This window comes from Marmota monax, unplaced genomic scaffold (genome assembly GCF_021218885.2).
Source record: "Marmota monax isolate L192 unplaced genomic scaffold, Marmota_monax_Labrador192_F-V1.1 WCK01_AAM20220418_F8-fsc00204, whole genome shotgun sequence".
Classification (NCBI taxonomy): Eukaryota; Metazoa; Chordata; class Mammalia; order Rodentia; family Sciuridae; genus Marmota; species Marmota monax.
Window position 1 is genome coordinate 1,352,125 of NW_026695247.1, and position 16,280 is coordinate 1,368,404.

Consider the following 16,280-nt stretch of genomic DNA (forward strand, 5'->3'; position numbering starts at 1 on the left):
TTAAAAAAAATAATAAAATATCCAGGCTGGCATTCAGGTTTGCAGTTCAATTTTGACAAGTGGAGCAAAATTCCCATGAGACTTCAAGTCAAGCTGTCTGATGGGGCCTTCAGAAATTTTTTTTTTTATTTAGATAGGAATAATCAGGTTAAGTTAAATAAATCAGACTTTAAGAAAAAAAAATCACATTTTTTTCTGACATACAGAAATGTAGGGGGGGGGGGAAGGACATGAAAGTATTAGGGGAAAGGATGGTCACCAGGGGAGGGGGACAAGAGGACATAATAGGACAAGTGAATATGATCAAAGTATTTTATAGGCATGTATGAAAATGTCACCAAAAAAATCACTATTTTGTACAATGAAGATGTGCTAATACCTATAATCAAAAGTGGCTATAAAAATTGGGTATCTAACTTTGACAGGAAGTAGCAAAAAGTAGCAAAAAGAAAAAGAAGAAGCAGCAGCAGCAGCAGCAGCAGCAGCTCTGAAGTCCAGGATGGAATGAGAAACCCTTCTAAGTTCTGCTTCTGTGCCCAAGCCTATGGTCACCTGCATGGCACCCCAGGAGTCTTAGCCTAAGTTCTGCTGGCCCCAGTCCAAAGCACCTGTGAGGTCAGCCTTTTTTAGACAGGGAAGCTACAGTTCTTGCATCTGTACCATCTGCCGTAAGCTCATTCGAGGCTCACATCAATGTCATGGGTCAGTTGTGATCTCCTCAGTTTCCAGAAAGGACACAAGTTGAAAGTTTTTAAATACCTCCAGCAAGGTGTCAAAGGAATAGTATGTGAGTGTGTGTGTGTGTGTGTGTGTGTGTGTTTATATCTTTGTGCCCTCTCGTTGGGAGGGGATCAGAGGATGGACTGTGGGTGTTTAGTTACCACAGCAAATTAAATAAATTACATGAGACTAAAATAAAAATAAATTCCATTATTAGACAAACTATAACCGAGGTAATAAGAAATGTCTCCATTTGTGCAGAGAGATTGATACGACCTCTGTAATATTATTACTTCTATTGGAAAGCTAGAAAGAAGTCAACAGTCACATCTGAGACCATTTGTTTTGGGAGACCACATGACAAATTTTTGGACTCAGAAGAACATGCCAAAGAGGTAGCCATTCACATCCTTTGCCTGTTATTTAATTATGATGCATTGACCCTCCCACTCATTCACCAGCTCCCGTGTCCCTTCACCTCTAAAGCTACCACCAACTCACCTTCATGTGCAGACACTCACAGAAGGGCATGAAGAAATGCAAATGTGGCAGACCAAACCCACCAGAGTGAGTCCTTAACAAGGTCAGAAGACAAAATTACAATATGGTTCATATAAAGATCTTAATTGGCTTTTGTTTGCAATTCTAAAATTGGGCAAGTCGGTTCATAAATAGAGTGAGTGCTCTGATGAGCTGAGCAGTGGAGGTTGACTTTATACGCAGACAAGGGCTGAAGAAAGCAGAAACACAACAAAAGACGGAGAAGTCGTTTCCAAGTTTCTTTACAGAGTTATAAATAGAGGGAACTTCCTGATTACCCCGACTTGGCTTGACAGGAATCTCCTATTTTTTAGGAAAACTGACTAGTTCCAAAATAGTTTGATGACGTGACATTAGCACAAGTGGCTCCATTTTGGTTTCATTCTCTGCTGGGGCCCAGTGTAGGTTAATCTAACACAATGGCCTCCCATAGACTCTGTTTCACAGTGAAGATGCTCAAAAGGAAAATGGACAAGTTGCTTCACTTCTAATCCAACAAAGGACAGGTTATGGAACTGAGTTGAAAAATTGCTAATTCTCTTTTACATTGGTGGTTTCCCCAATGCAAAATGGTATTTCCATATGTCTTAAGATTTTAATTCCAAAGAAGGAAGAGCTCATCATTCTTCAAAAATAAAATGTGTCTAGTGAGTTCCAAGCTGCTCCTGCCCTGCACAGAGATTCCATGCCACCAGCAGACTCATTTTGGGTATGACACTACCAGTGCTAGAGATAAGAGCTTTCAGAAGTTAATGTAAATTTTCATTTTCTCCAATTAAAATGGCAGTCCTCCAAAAACTTTTTTTTTCATCAGTTGGCAGTTAATTTAAGTTCAGCACTTACTTATTTCTCTGGTTCAGCTAAAAGATATACTTGCCATTTTACATGAAAGATTTCATGAAAATGCATCCTTTGCGGGAACTCACTCATTTGAATTTCACCAGTAAAAGTAGAGAAAATTTTAAGAACATGATTTTTATTTCTGGAAGAGGATATACATTGCTTTGCACCTAATGAGAACAAAATCATTCCAAAATGAAGCAACATTTTATTTCTCATTTTGAAGTTATTTGAGTTATTCAAAAAGTTTTACATTATTTGTCTCATTAGTACATTTTTTGTGGAAACTATACTATTCTCAACTGATAGACTTCACCTTTGAATTACACTAAATATACTATAGGTATAGATATTTTCTCCATGATATCAATTTAAGTATTATTTGTCTTCCCACTAGGGTCTATTCACTTATACTTACTGTATTTCCACCAAAAAAAAATGAGGCAAAAAAAATCAGAGAATAAGTTTACTTATTCTTAATTTTTTTCCTTCTTTTCTTAACATTCTTCCCATCGCTTGATTTTCACCAAATCTTCATCCATAATTAATCCTATTTCTCAATCATAAGGTCAAGTTTATTTTACCTTCAAAACCCATAGTCATGTCTCAGTATCCCTGAGGGATTGGTTCCAGGAACTCTAAGGATATAAAAATTTTTAGATTTTCAAGTCCCTTGCACTTGCATAGAACCTATGCACGTGGTCCCATATACTTAATAAATCATGTCTAGGTTTCTTATAATACCTACTACAATGTAAATACTCTTTTAATAGCTATTATACTGCATTGTATAGGGAATAATTATGAGAGGGAAAAGTCTGTACATGTTCGGTTCAGATGCAATTTTGGGGTTGAATATTTTTGGTGTGCAGTTAGTGAAATCCACAATAGGGTAACCCACAGATACAGAGGGCCAGCTCCCTTGGTATCTTTCCCATAATGCTTCAGGCAGCAGTGTTATGATGGTAGTTGCTGGTGGACTCCTAATCTGTGCATAGACTATTGCCAAGAAATCTCTGCCAGTAGCAATCCCACCGCTCTCAGGCTCACCTCCCCCTAGGATTGTCTGTGCTTCATGCATCCTGCCTCCTCCCAGGAATTTAGTGGCCACCTAGGCAAACCTTAGGGCTTTTGAGCCCGTTAATTCCCATATGTCCCACAAGACTTTCCCCTTCCTCATGCCATACAGCTAATGTGTGGAAGAGGTTGGGATTCTCTGTTTCAAATCTGCACATGTGGTCTTCCCTACTTCTCCAAGATGATAAAGAGCTGTCAAAATGTGCAAAAGGTCTCTGATAAGTTCTCTTTCTCCAAAGTGACACTGATACTTAAGCATGATCACAACCAATCAGACAACAGACACTAAATATCACCAGCTATGTTGTACAGAGAGAAAAACTCAATTTTTTCTGCCTCTTGTCCATCTGAGATAAAGTTAAGTTTAAATTGCCAATAATTTTCTTTTATTATTCTTATTGATCTATTTTGATTCTTTAAACTAAGGCCTCCATGTCTTTAGTGCATTTCTGGATCTTTCATTCTTTGTTCTGCTAACCTCAGATGGGAAGCCTGGCTTGAAAACCCTTTGAGGTCATTTCCAACTATTAGAGTCCAGAAATCTCAGATGGAATTAGTGTCGTAGTAAGAAAATCAATGGTCTCCAAAAGATGTTCCTCATCCCAGAACCTGTGAATATGTCATTTTAATGGCAAAAAAAGGGACTTTACAGATGTGATTAATTTGGTTTACCTCTGGACTCCCATGTAATCACAAGGGTCCTTGTTAGGAGGAGAGAAAGAGTCAGAGGAAGAGATGTGGACACAGAAGCAGAGATCTCAACAATGCATCCATGAGCCAAGGAGTACAGGAACTAGATTCTCCTCCTGAGCCTTCAGAGGGAGCACAGCTCTGCCAACATCTTGGTGTCAGCCCAGTGAGACCCATTTGGGGCTTCTGACTTCCAGAATTGTAAGACAACAAAGCTGTCTTCGTGTAAGCCTCCAAGATTGTAGGAACTCATTACAGCAGCAACCGGAAACTAATACTTTAGTTCTCCATTTACTGTCTTTGTTCTCGCATGCTCACCATCATTTTTTCTGGTTAGTATCTGGTATCAAGTAATGTTCTTTCTTCCCTATATTTTTTTCTGCCTGCATTTCACTGACAACCCCTAAGTTCTGACACATTCCCTATGAGACCTGGTCTTATTCCTCTCCTGACAACCTTCTCTGAGCCCTTGTCTCTCATTAAGAAGGCACCCTGAGGAGAAGAGCCTCTTCCCTGATTTGCCTGCCCATTTTAAACAGTTTGCCTTCTGTGTGTCTCCATTTCCAAAACTGTTCTTTCCTCTTAATTTATCCTTTTCTTCTCACATGACCTGAAAAAATGCATTCCTTATCTTGTGTCCTAATTTTCATATTTGTGTCACTGGGTAATGGAGCTCTTGCTTTCTTAAAAATGTACACTTTGGTATTGTATTTGCTTGGTAGGTTTGGGGAGAGAGAGAGAGAGAGAGACAGAGAGACAGAGAGACAGAGAGACAGAGACAGAGAGAGAGTAATATAAACTCTCCTGTTTTCATATAAACTCTCCTGTTTTCTTGTTAAGATTAATATTTAGTTGATTAATTTCAAGTAAGAATGCCTCATCTTCTTTTCTTTTTTAATTTTTTATTGTTGGTTGTTCAAAACATTACATAGTTCTTGATATATCATATTTCACACTTTGATTCAAGTGGGTTATGAGCTCCCATTTTTACCCCATATACAGATTGCAGAATCACATCAGTTACACATCCACTGATTTACATATTGCCATACTAGTGTCTGTTGTGCTCCGCTGCCTTTCCTATCCTCTACTATCCCCCCTCCCCTCCCCTCCCCTCCCCTCCCCTATTCTCTCTCTGCCCCCTCTACTGTCATTCATTTCTCCCCCTTGTATTATTTTTCCCTTTCCCCTCACTTCCTCTTGTATGTACTTTTGTATAACCCTGAGGGTCTCCTTCCATTTCCATGCAATTTACCATCCCTCTCCCTTTTCCTCCCACCTCTCATCCCTGTTTAATGTTAATCTTCTTCTCATGCTCTTCCTCCCTATTCTGTTCTTAGTTACTCTCCTTATATCAAAGAAGACATTTGGCATTTGTTTTTTAGGGATTGGCTAGCTTCACTTAGCATAATCTGCTCTAATGCCATCCATTTCCCTGCAAATTCTATGATTTTGTCATTTTTTAATGCAGAGTAATACTCCATTGTGTATGAATGCCATATTTTTTATCCATTCGTCTATTGAAGGGCATCTAGGTTGGTTCTACAGTCTTGCTATTGTGAATTGTGCTGCTATGAACATCAATGTAGCAGTGTCCCTGTAGCATGCTCTTTTTAGGTCTTTAGGGAATAGACTGAGAAGGGGAATAGCTGGGTCAAATGGTGGTTCCATTCCCAGCTTTCCAAGAAATCTCCATACTGCTTTCCAAATTGGCTGCACCAATTTGCAGTCCCACCAGCAATGTACAAGTGTACCCTTTTCCCCACATCCTCACCAGCACTTGTTGTTGTTTGACTTCATAATGGCTGCCAATCTTACTGGAGTGAGATGGTATCTTAGGGTGGTTTTGATTTGCATTTCTCTGACTGCTAGAGATGGTGAGCATTTTTTCATGTACTTGTTGATTGATTGTATGTCCTCCTCTGAGAAGTGTCTGTTCAGGTCCTTGGCCCATTTGTTGATTGGGTTATTTGTTATCTTATTGTCTAATTTTTTGAGTTCTTTGTATACTCTGGATATTAGGGCTCTATCTGAAGTGTGAGGAGTAAAGATTTGTTCCCAGGGTGTAGGCTCCCTATTTACCTCTCTTATTGTTTCTTTTGCTGAGAAAAACTTTTTAGTTTGAGTAAGTCCCATTTGTTGATTCTAGTTATTAAATTTTGTGCTATGGGTGTCCTAATGAGGAATTTGGAGCCTGACCCCACAGTATGTAGATCGTAGCCAACTTTTTCTTCTATCAGATGGCGTGTCTCTGATTTGATATCAAGCTCCTTGATCCATTTTGAATTAACTTTTGAGCATGGCGAGAGAAAGGGATTCAGTTTCATTTTGTTGCATATGGATTTCCAGTTTTCCCAGCACCATTTGTTGAAGATGCTATCCTTCCTCCATTGCATGCTTTTAGCCCCTTTATCAAATATAAGATAGTTGTAGTTTTGTGGATTGGTTTCTGTGTCCTCTATTCTGTACCATTGGTCCACCCGCCTGTTTTGGTACCAGTACCATGCTGTTTTTGTTACTATTGCTCTGTAGTATAGTTTGAAGTCTGGTATCGCTATACCGCCTGATTCACACTTCCTGCTTAGCGTTGTTTTTGCTATTCTGGGTCTTTTATTTTTCCATATGAATTTCATGATTGCTTTCTCTATTTCTACAAGAAATGCAGTTGGGATTTTGATTGGCATTGCATTAAACCTATAGAGAACTTTTGGTAATATAGCCATTTTGATGATGTTAGTTCTACGTATCCATGAACAAGATATATTTTTCCATCTTCTAAGATCTTCTTCTATTTCTCTCTTTAGGGTTCTGTAGTTTTCATTGTATAAATCTTTCACCTCTTTTGTTAGGTTGATTCCCAAGTTTTTTTTTTTTTTTTTTTTGAGGAGATTGTGAATGGAGTGGTTGTCCTCATTTCCATTTCAGAGGATTTGTCACTGATATACAGAAATGCCTTTGATTTATGTGTGTTGATTTTATATCCTGCCACTTTGCTGAATTCATTTATTAGCTCTAATAGTTTCTTTGTAGACCCTTTTGGGTCTGCTAGGTATAGAATCATGTCACTGCAAATAGTGATAATTTAAGTTCTTCTTTTCCTATTTTTATGCCTTTGATTTCTTTCGTCTGTCAAATTGCTCTGGCCAGTGTTTCGAGAACTATGTTGAACAGAAGTGGTAAGAGAGGGCATCCCTGTCTTGTTAAAGATTTTAGAGGGAATGCCTTCAGTTTTTATCCATTCAGAATGATGCTAGCCTGAGGCTTAGCATAGGTTGCTTTTACAATATTGAGGTATGTTCCTGTTAACCCTAGTTTTTCTAGAGTTTTGAACATAAAGGGATGCTGTACTTTGTCAAATGCTTTTTCCACATCTATCGAGATGATCATATGGTTCTTATTTTTAAGTCTATTGATGTGGTGAATAACATTTATTGATTTCCGTATATTGAACCAGCTTTGCATCCCAGGGATGAATCCTACTTGATCATGGTGCACAATTTTTTTTGATATGTTTTTGTATCCGATTCGCCAGAATTTTATTGAGGATTTTTGCATCTAGGTTCCTTAGAGATATTGGTCTGTAGTTTTCTTTCTTTGAAGTGTGTTTGTCTGGTTTAGGAATCAGGGTGATGTTGGCCTCATAGAATGAATTTGGAAGTTCTCCCTCCTTTTCTATTTCCTGAAGTAGCTTGAAAAGTATTGGTATTAGTTCCTCTTTAAAGGTTTTGTAAAACTCTGCTGTATACCCATCCGGTCCTGGGCTTTTCTTAGTTGGTAGTCTTTTGATGGTTTCTTCTATTTCCTCAATTGATATTGGTCTGTTTAGGTTGTCTATATCCTCCTGACTCAATCTGGGAAGATCATATGACTTAAGAAATTTATCGATGCCTTCACTATCTTCTATTTTATTGGAGTATAAGGATTCAAAATAATTTCTGATTATCTTCTGTATTTCTGAAGTGTCTGTTGTGATATTGCCTTTTTCATCCCGTATGCTAGTAATTTGAGTTCTCTCTCTTCTTCTCTTCCTTAGCACGGCTAAGGGTCTGTCGATTTTCTTTATTTTTTCAAAGAACCAACTTTTAGTTTTGTCAATTTTTTCAATTGTTTCTTTTGTTTCGATTTCATTCATTTCAGCTCTGATTTTCATTATTTCTTGCCTTCTACTTCTTTTGCTGTTGTTTTGCTCTTCTTTTTCTAGGATTTTGAGATGAAGTATGAGATCATTTATTTGTTGGTTTTTTCTTTTTTTAAGCAATGAACTCCAAGCAATGAATTTTCCTCTTAGAACTGCTTTCAATGTGTCCCATAGATTCCGATATGTTGTGTCTGTGTTTTCATTTATCTCTAAGAATTTTTTAAATTTCCTCCTTGATGTCTTCTATAACCCATTGATCATTCAGTAACCTATTGTTCATTCTCCAAGTGATGCATGGTTTTTCCTTCCTTCTTTTATTGTTGATTTTCAGTTCCATTCCATTATGATCAGATAGGATGCATGGTATTATCTCTACTCCTTTATATTGTCTAAGAGTTGCCCTGTGACATAATATATGATCTATTTTTGAGAAGGATCCATGTGCTGCTGAGAAAAAAGTGTAACTGCTTGATGTTGGGTGGTATATTCTATATATGTCAATTAAGTCTAGGTTATTAAATGTGTTATTGAGTTCTATAGTTTCCTTATTCAACTTTTGTTTGGAAGATCTGTCCAGTGGTGAGAGAGGTGTGTTGAAGTCTCCCATGATTATTGTATGGTGGTCTATTAGACTCTTGAACTTGAGAAGAGTTTGTTTGATGAACATAGCTGCACCATTGTTTGGGGCATATATATTTATGATTGTTATGTCTTGTTGGTGTATGATTCCCTTCAGCAGTATGTAGTGTCCCTCTTTATCCCTTTTGATTAACTTTGGCTTGAAATCTATTTTATTTGATATGAGTATGGACACTCCTGCTTGTTTCCGAAGTCCGTATGAGTGATATGATTTTTCCCAACCTTTCACCTTCAGCCTATGTATGTCTTTTCCTATCAAATGCGTCTCCTATAGGCAGCATATTGTTGGGTCTTGTTTTGTGATCCATTCTACTAGCCTGTGTCTCTTAATTGGTGAGTTTAAGCCATTAACATTTAGGGTTATTATTGAGATATTGGTTGATCTTTCAGCCATATTTGTTTATTTATGTTACTAAACATGGTTTGTTTTCCTCTTTGATTATTTTCCCCCCCTTTACTGTCCTACCTCCCACTGTTGGTTTTCATTGTTAGTTTCCATTTCCTCTTCCTGTAATGTTTTGCTGAGGATGTTTTGAAGAGATGGTTTTCTAGCTGCAAATTCTTTTAACTTTTGTTTGTCGTGGAAGGTTTTAATTTCATCTTCCATCCTGAAGCTTAATTTCACTGGAAACACAATTCTTGGTTGGAACCCATTTTCTTTCAGTGTTTGAAATATGTTATTCCAGGATCTTCTAGCTTTCAGAGTCTGTGTTGAAAGATCAGCTGTTATCCTAATTGGCTTACCCCTAAATGTAATCTGCTTCCTTTCTCTTGTAGCTTTTAAAATTCTCTCCTTATTTGTATGTTGGGCATCTTCATTATAATGTGTCTAGGTGTGGATCTCTTATGATTTTGCACATTCGGCGTCCTGTAGGCTTCTAGAATTTGGGATTCTGTCTCATTCTTCAAGTCTGGGAAGTTTTCTCGTATTATTTCATTGAATAAATTGCTCATTCTTTGGTTTGGACCTCTATACCTTCCTGTATCCCAATGACTCTTAAGTTTGATCTCTTTATGTTATCCCATATTTCTTGGATGTTCTGCTCATGGTTTCTTAACAGTCTTGCTGAGCTGTCTATGTTCTTTTCAAGTTGAAATACTTTGTCTTCATTGTCTGATGTTCTATCTTCTAAGTGTTCTACTCTGCTGGTAGTATTCTCCATTGAGTTTTTAAGTTGGTTTATTGCTTCCTGCATTTCTAGGATTTCTGTTTGTTTGTTTTTTATAACCTCTATCTCCCTGTATAGTTGATCTTTTGCTTCCTGGATTTGTTTGTGTAATTCATTGTCGAAGTGATCTTTCATTGCCTGATTTTGCTGTCTAATGTCTTCCTTGAGACTCCAGATCATCTGAAGCCTGTATATCCTGAATTCTTTATCTGACATTCCATCTGCTGCAGCTGTTACCTCTTCTAACGTTGAGTTGACCTGCATTGCTTGTGGTCCTTTCTTTCCTTGTCTTTTCATACTGCTTGCGTTTCTTTCTGCTTGGTGAAACTGTTGTGTTTTTGAAAATTTTTCCCCCTATATATTTATATTGCTCTTGTATAGTTGAAAAGTCTCTCTTGCAGGGTCGGGCGGCGGTCTGCCTACCTTGCAGGCGTAGGCGGCGGCTCTGCTCTGCCCTCACTCCAATTGGGTGACGTGTGTACCAAGCTGGCAGGCCACTGGGCCTGATCCATCGGTCTGTCGCAGGTCTGCCTACCTTGCGGGCGCGGGTGGTGGCTCTGCTCTGCCCCTACTCCAATTGGGGTTACGTGACTACCACGCCGGCAGGCCGCTGGGCCTGTTCCAGGCGCGGGTGGCAGCTCTGCTCTGCCCCTCTGGCTTGATGACAAAGTGAGAGAGACTCGGGTGTTTGTGACTCACTTTCTTTACCAGGAGACCAACTGTTTCTGTCGCCGCTGGTATCGATGAAATTCTCTCCTCCGCCGCTTTCTGATGACATCAAATCTCTGCCATGTTGGTATCCCATGCGAATGGCAGCATTTCGTTCCCTTTGCTGGGTGACCAAAGCAACGGGTGAGTCCTGACAGGCCCTCACAGGCCCCATCTCAGTCCTGTTGCCACTCCCACGAAGGCTCGGTTGGTATTTACCTCCACAGTATTCAGCAGGACCCGGACCGAGAAGCAGTTTCTGCGGGTTCTTTATCCCTGGGCCAGAGCTGTTCCGGGAGCCGGAATTCGGCCGTTCCGTGCTCGGTGTATGTTCTGATAGGAGCAGGCTCCAAGAAGAAGTTTCCGCGGGTTCTTTAGCACTGAGCCTGAGTAATTTGTCTGTGAGCCGCAGGCGAATGGCAGCCTGAAATTACCTGTTCTATGGCTGAATGAGCTGCGATCAGTCGAAAACAGGGATGGTGACGTCAGCTCTCCAAGATGGTGGCCGCTGGCTTCCTCTGTGGTCTGACTGGTGTGGAGAACCGAATTGGACCACTTCCTTCCCCCGTCTCAAACCCAGAATTCAGCACTGAGTACAGTGATTGCACGGCTGGCAGAAGCCCGCAGAAACTGCAGCGCTGTATCTTTGCATTGCTATCTCCTCGTTTCCCAGCGCTCCGCAGACTCTAGCCGCGGGGTGATTTGCTGAATAAGCAGCTTAACCCTCCGTGCGGACAAATCTCTCGCGTTTGAGCCCCGTAGCTGATCCTCGTGCGATGGAAATCCTTCCTCTAGATTTTGGAGCACCCCAATTTTGCTGGAAATTCCTAACAAGATAGCTTTTAGCCGTTCTAACTCGTCATTCTCCCGCACAGTGACGCGGTACACAGGGGTAATGCTCTCCCTTCGCCGCCATCTTCCCTGACTCCCAAGAATGCCTCATCTTCTAAGTGTAAACATCTCTGCTACCTGAATCTACTCTTACTAAAGATGTCTATCTCAGCAGGTCACTTTTCACCCTCTCAGAATAGTAACTGATCCTCTCAGAATATTAACTGATCCTCTCTTTTCTGTACTCTAGTCAGTCATGTATTTCATTTGAAACATAAAGCCACACACAAATCTCAGACTAAACTTCTGAAAGCTCACACTTCTCCAAGATTCAAGACCTTCTGAGTCTGAATATGTCTTCTCAGTTTATAAACTTTGATTACTCAGAAGAGGAGTATGAAGTTTACCCCTCATGCTGTGTAATGGGGTAATTTTTTCAGGAAAACAGGAAGGTTACAAATTTCAAGGCTTTTAAACCTTAGAACCATGTCAGAGAAATTTATGAAATGAGCTTTATATAAAGTTAAAATTTCATAAAGAAGTTAATTATATAAATTAGATTATTCAATTATTTTTATATCATGTGAGACATAGATAAATATTTATACAAACATTTTTGTGATAGAATCAAGTATGGAAAAAAAGTAGGAAACAGTACCAACAACAGATGTGTAACCTATTTAAAAAAATCACACTGTTGAGTAAAATTTGAGAAATCAGATTTCCAAAGGGTCAGATTTTCAAAACGTATTTAATGACAGGGGGTGGTTTACATATTACAAGTCTTAAAAACAAACCCCAAGGTCCCAGGTAAGCATACAATATGAACTTACTGAGGACACACATATTCACATACAAGATGGAAAATCCTATATAGATATATACTAATATTCTAGTAGCATTAAGCTCTTCATGGTGTTACTAAAGGTAACTTACTCTATTCTCAATGTTTTCTGTATTTTTCCAATTTCTCCACAATAAGCATCTATGATTTTTAAATCAGGAAAATATTGGTTCTTTAAACATAGCTGGCTGGTGGTTAAAAGCACAAACTGAAGCAGAATGCTTGGAATCATAATCCTGGCTCAAAGAGAGTAGAAACGTCTCGCTGTTGACAAGCATCTCCACCTTACACGGGTGGGTGGTGATTGCAGGGGCTGCAGTGACCTCTTGGCTACTGCTGAGCAATACAGGCAGTGGTAAGCATCTGGTCAACCTGGCTAATCAGCATTTCCCTTAGGAATTATGACGATGAGCCTGAGAAAGGAGTTAGTGCCTGGTCTTTAATATGTAAAATTGGGAACTATTAGATTATTCCTCTATACCTTTCCCATTCACTCGCCTGCCTATACTATGTATTGAGGCATATTTATGCCTTAGTCCATTTTCTGTTGCTATAACAGAATATCTCAGACTGGGTGATTTATAAAATATACATTTTTTTTTTAGCTCATGGCTCTGGAGGCTGGGAAATCCAGGAGCATGGTACTGGCATCCAGTGAAGGCCTTATTCTTCCTTCATAACATGGTGGAGGGCATCACATGGTGAGATAGAAAGCCACAGAAAGCCATTCTCAGGAAAATCTATTAGTCCATGAGAGGATTAATCCATTCTCGAGTGCAGAGCCCTGATCACTCTCTCAAAGGACCTGCCTCCAAATACTATTAACTACAAACATATGCTTTTGGGAATTGAGTTTCCAACACATGAATTTTGGGGATACAACTGAACCATAGAAATTCACTCATATTTGATCTATACATATGGGGTGGAAATATATCTGAACATACATGCCATTATTTTATTGCTTATTATGATTTGAGAAATCAGATTTCCAAAGGGTCAGATTTTCAAAACATATTTAATATCAAGAAATAATCATATATTTATAACAAAATCATATGATAAAAACATATATAGTACATACGCATGCATAAGCTGTATTTCTAGACTTTGTGCCCAACTTATAGAAAGAAATTAGAGAAATCTTGACTTGCATTTCTCTAATCGTTAGTGATGATGAACATTTTTTCACGTATTTGTTGATTGATTGTACATATCTTCTGAGAAGTGTCTCTTCAGGTCCTGGGCCCATGTATTGATTGGGTTATTTGGGGGTTTTTGGTGTTTAGCTTTTTGAGTTCTTTATATAACCTACAGATTTGTGCTCTATCTGATGTGTAAGGGGTGAAGATTTGTCCCCAAGATGTAGGCTCTCTATTCACCTCACAGATTATTTCTTTTGCTGAGAAGAAACTTTTTAGTTTGAGTCCATCCCATTTATTGATTCTTGATTTTAATTCTTGCACCACAGAAGTCTTACTAAGGAAGTTAGGGCCTAATCCCACATGATGGAGATTAGGGCCTACTTTTTCTTCTATTAGATTCAGGGTCTCTGGTTTTATTCCTAAGTCCTTGATCCATTTTGAGTTGAGTTTTGTGCATGGTGAGAGATAGGGGTTTAATTTCATTTTGTTGCATATGGATTTCCAGTCAGATTGGCAGCTATTATGCATACAAACAACAATATGTGTTGGCAAGGATGTGGGGGGAAAAGGCACACTCATATATTGCTTGTGGGACTGCAAATTGGTGCAACCGATCTGGAAAGCAGTATGAGATTCCTTTAGAAACTGGGAATGGTAACCACTATTTGATCCAGCTATCCCTCTCCTCAGTCTATACTCAAAGGACTTAAAAATAGCATACTACAGGGACACAGCCACATCAGTGTTTATAGCAGCATAATTCACAATAGCTAAACTGTGGAACCAACCTAGGTGCCCTTCAATAGATGAATGGATAAAAAAAAATGTGGCGTTTATACACAATGGAATATGACTCAGCAATAAAAGAGAATAAAATCATGGCATTTGCAGGTAAATGGATGGAGGTAGAGATTATAATGCTAAGTGAAGTTAGCCAATCCCCCTTCAAAAAATGCTGAATGTTTTCTTTGATATAAGAAGGCTGATTCATAGTGGGTAGGGAGCAGGAGCATGGGAGGAATAGACGAACTTTAGATAGGGCAGAGGGTTTGGAGGGGAAAGGAGAGGACATGGGGTTATTAATGATGGTGGAATATGATGATCATTATTATCCAAATTACAGGTATAAAGACATGAATTGGTGTGAATATACTGTGTATACAACCAGAGATAAGAAAAATTGTGCTCTATATGTGTAATAATAATTGTAATACATTCTGCTGTCACATATAAATAAAAAAAATTTTAAAAGAGAAAGAAATAGAGACAAGCAGAGAGAGGAAACTCAAGCTGGGGATTGAGTGCTCATGTTCGTGGTGTCCAGATGCTCAACTCTTCCTCTTGTCCTTGTATTACCCACCTTTCTTGTAAACTGATCTGTGATTTTGCAACCATGAGAATCCTAATTAGTGGCAACCACCTGTGCATTTCCCTAAAACTATGAGCCTTCTTCCAGGCCTCTCTCTATGGCTTATAGAGAAGCCAAAAGCAACAGAGGGAGCTCACAGGTCACAAATTCTTTGGACAGTCCAGGTGGGTGGGTGAGTCAGGGGATGGAAGGACAAGGAGCCAAAAGTCCAGGGAGCAAAATACCAACCAGAATATATTGTGCAGCTGTTTCTGTAACAGACTAGGGAAATTCTTGGGAAGTGCCCAAATTAAGGCACCAGTAAGTTTATTAGAGTCTTTGTAACTAGATTCTTGTTTGATTAGATCATCACAGGTTTATTTATATATATATATATATATATATATATATATATATATATATATATATATATCTTCAATATTACCCAGTATGGGTTTATTTATTTTTCTTTTCATTCATGAGACATTGAGAAAATCCAAATTACAACGTGTGTGAACACGATGGTTTGCTAAAAGTATTTTTTAATGAATATTAATAGTTATACTTAAAGTTATCCATGATTTTAATTTCATAGTTAATTTATTCTGAATAAGACATTTTACCTTTATAAATTAGAAATATTTGGGAGAAAGATACTTTGAGACTACAGAAATATCTATTTTCCTTAAACTTTGGCCCATTGACTTTAGCATTCATCAGTGAATCTTGCCTACACCAACTATTACTCTTGAATTCTAATGGTAATGTTCTATTTTCCTCATTTTTTCTACACATATTAATTGGAACTCTTCATTAATGGAGTCATCTTTTATTCCTTGCTTATTTATTTATTCAGACACTTATGAAATGTGGACTCATGGGTATTTATTTTATTCATTGGTTTATAGTTGTTTTTTTTCAAATTGTTTCAGTTTTGTTCATGGGGAACAGTTTTAGACGTATTCCTGTATCCTTTGAACAACCCTCCCCCTCCACTTTTCCTTTTTATTATGTGCTTATTTTTTGGTCCCACAATATTCTCCAAATTCATCCGGGATTGTGTATTGTTCTTTTCCCAGCCTTGGTAAATCAGTCAGCTGGGCTGTTGTAACAAAACACCATAGACTGAGTGTCTCACACAATGGGAATTTATTTCTCATTGTTTTGAAGGCTGGAAAGACTGGGATTAAGGTCCATGCTTGGGAGCTTTCATTCCAAGGCCTCTTTCTCTTGGCCGTTAGAAGGCTTGCTGCCTTGTGAGTGCTCATATGCTGGAGAGAATTCATGCTCTCCAGTCTCTTCTCATGAGGCATCAACCCCACCCTTGGCACCTCAATTCTAATCACTTCCTAAAGGACTCGTCTCCAAACACCATCATGTTATTGATTAGCTATGTTGTGTCCCCCAAAACTTATGTGTGAGATAATGCAAGGAAGTTTAGAGGAGAAATGATTGTGCTATGAGAGCCTTAACCTAATCAGTACATTAATCCACTGATAGGAATTAACTGGGGGTAACTGTACACAGGTAGGGTGTGGTTGGAGGAGGTAAGTCACTAGGGCTGTGACTTTAGGGTATACATTTTGTACTT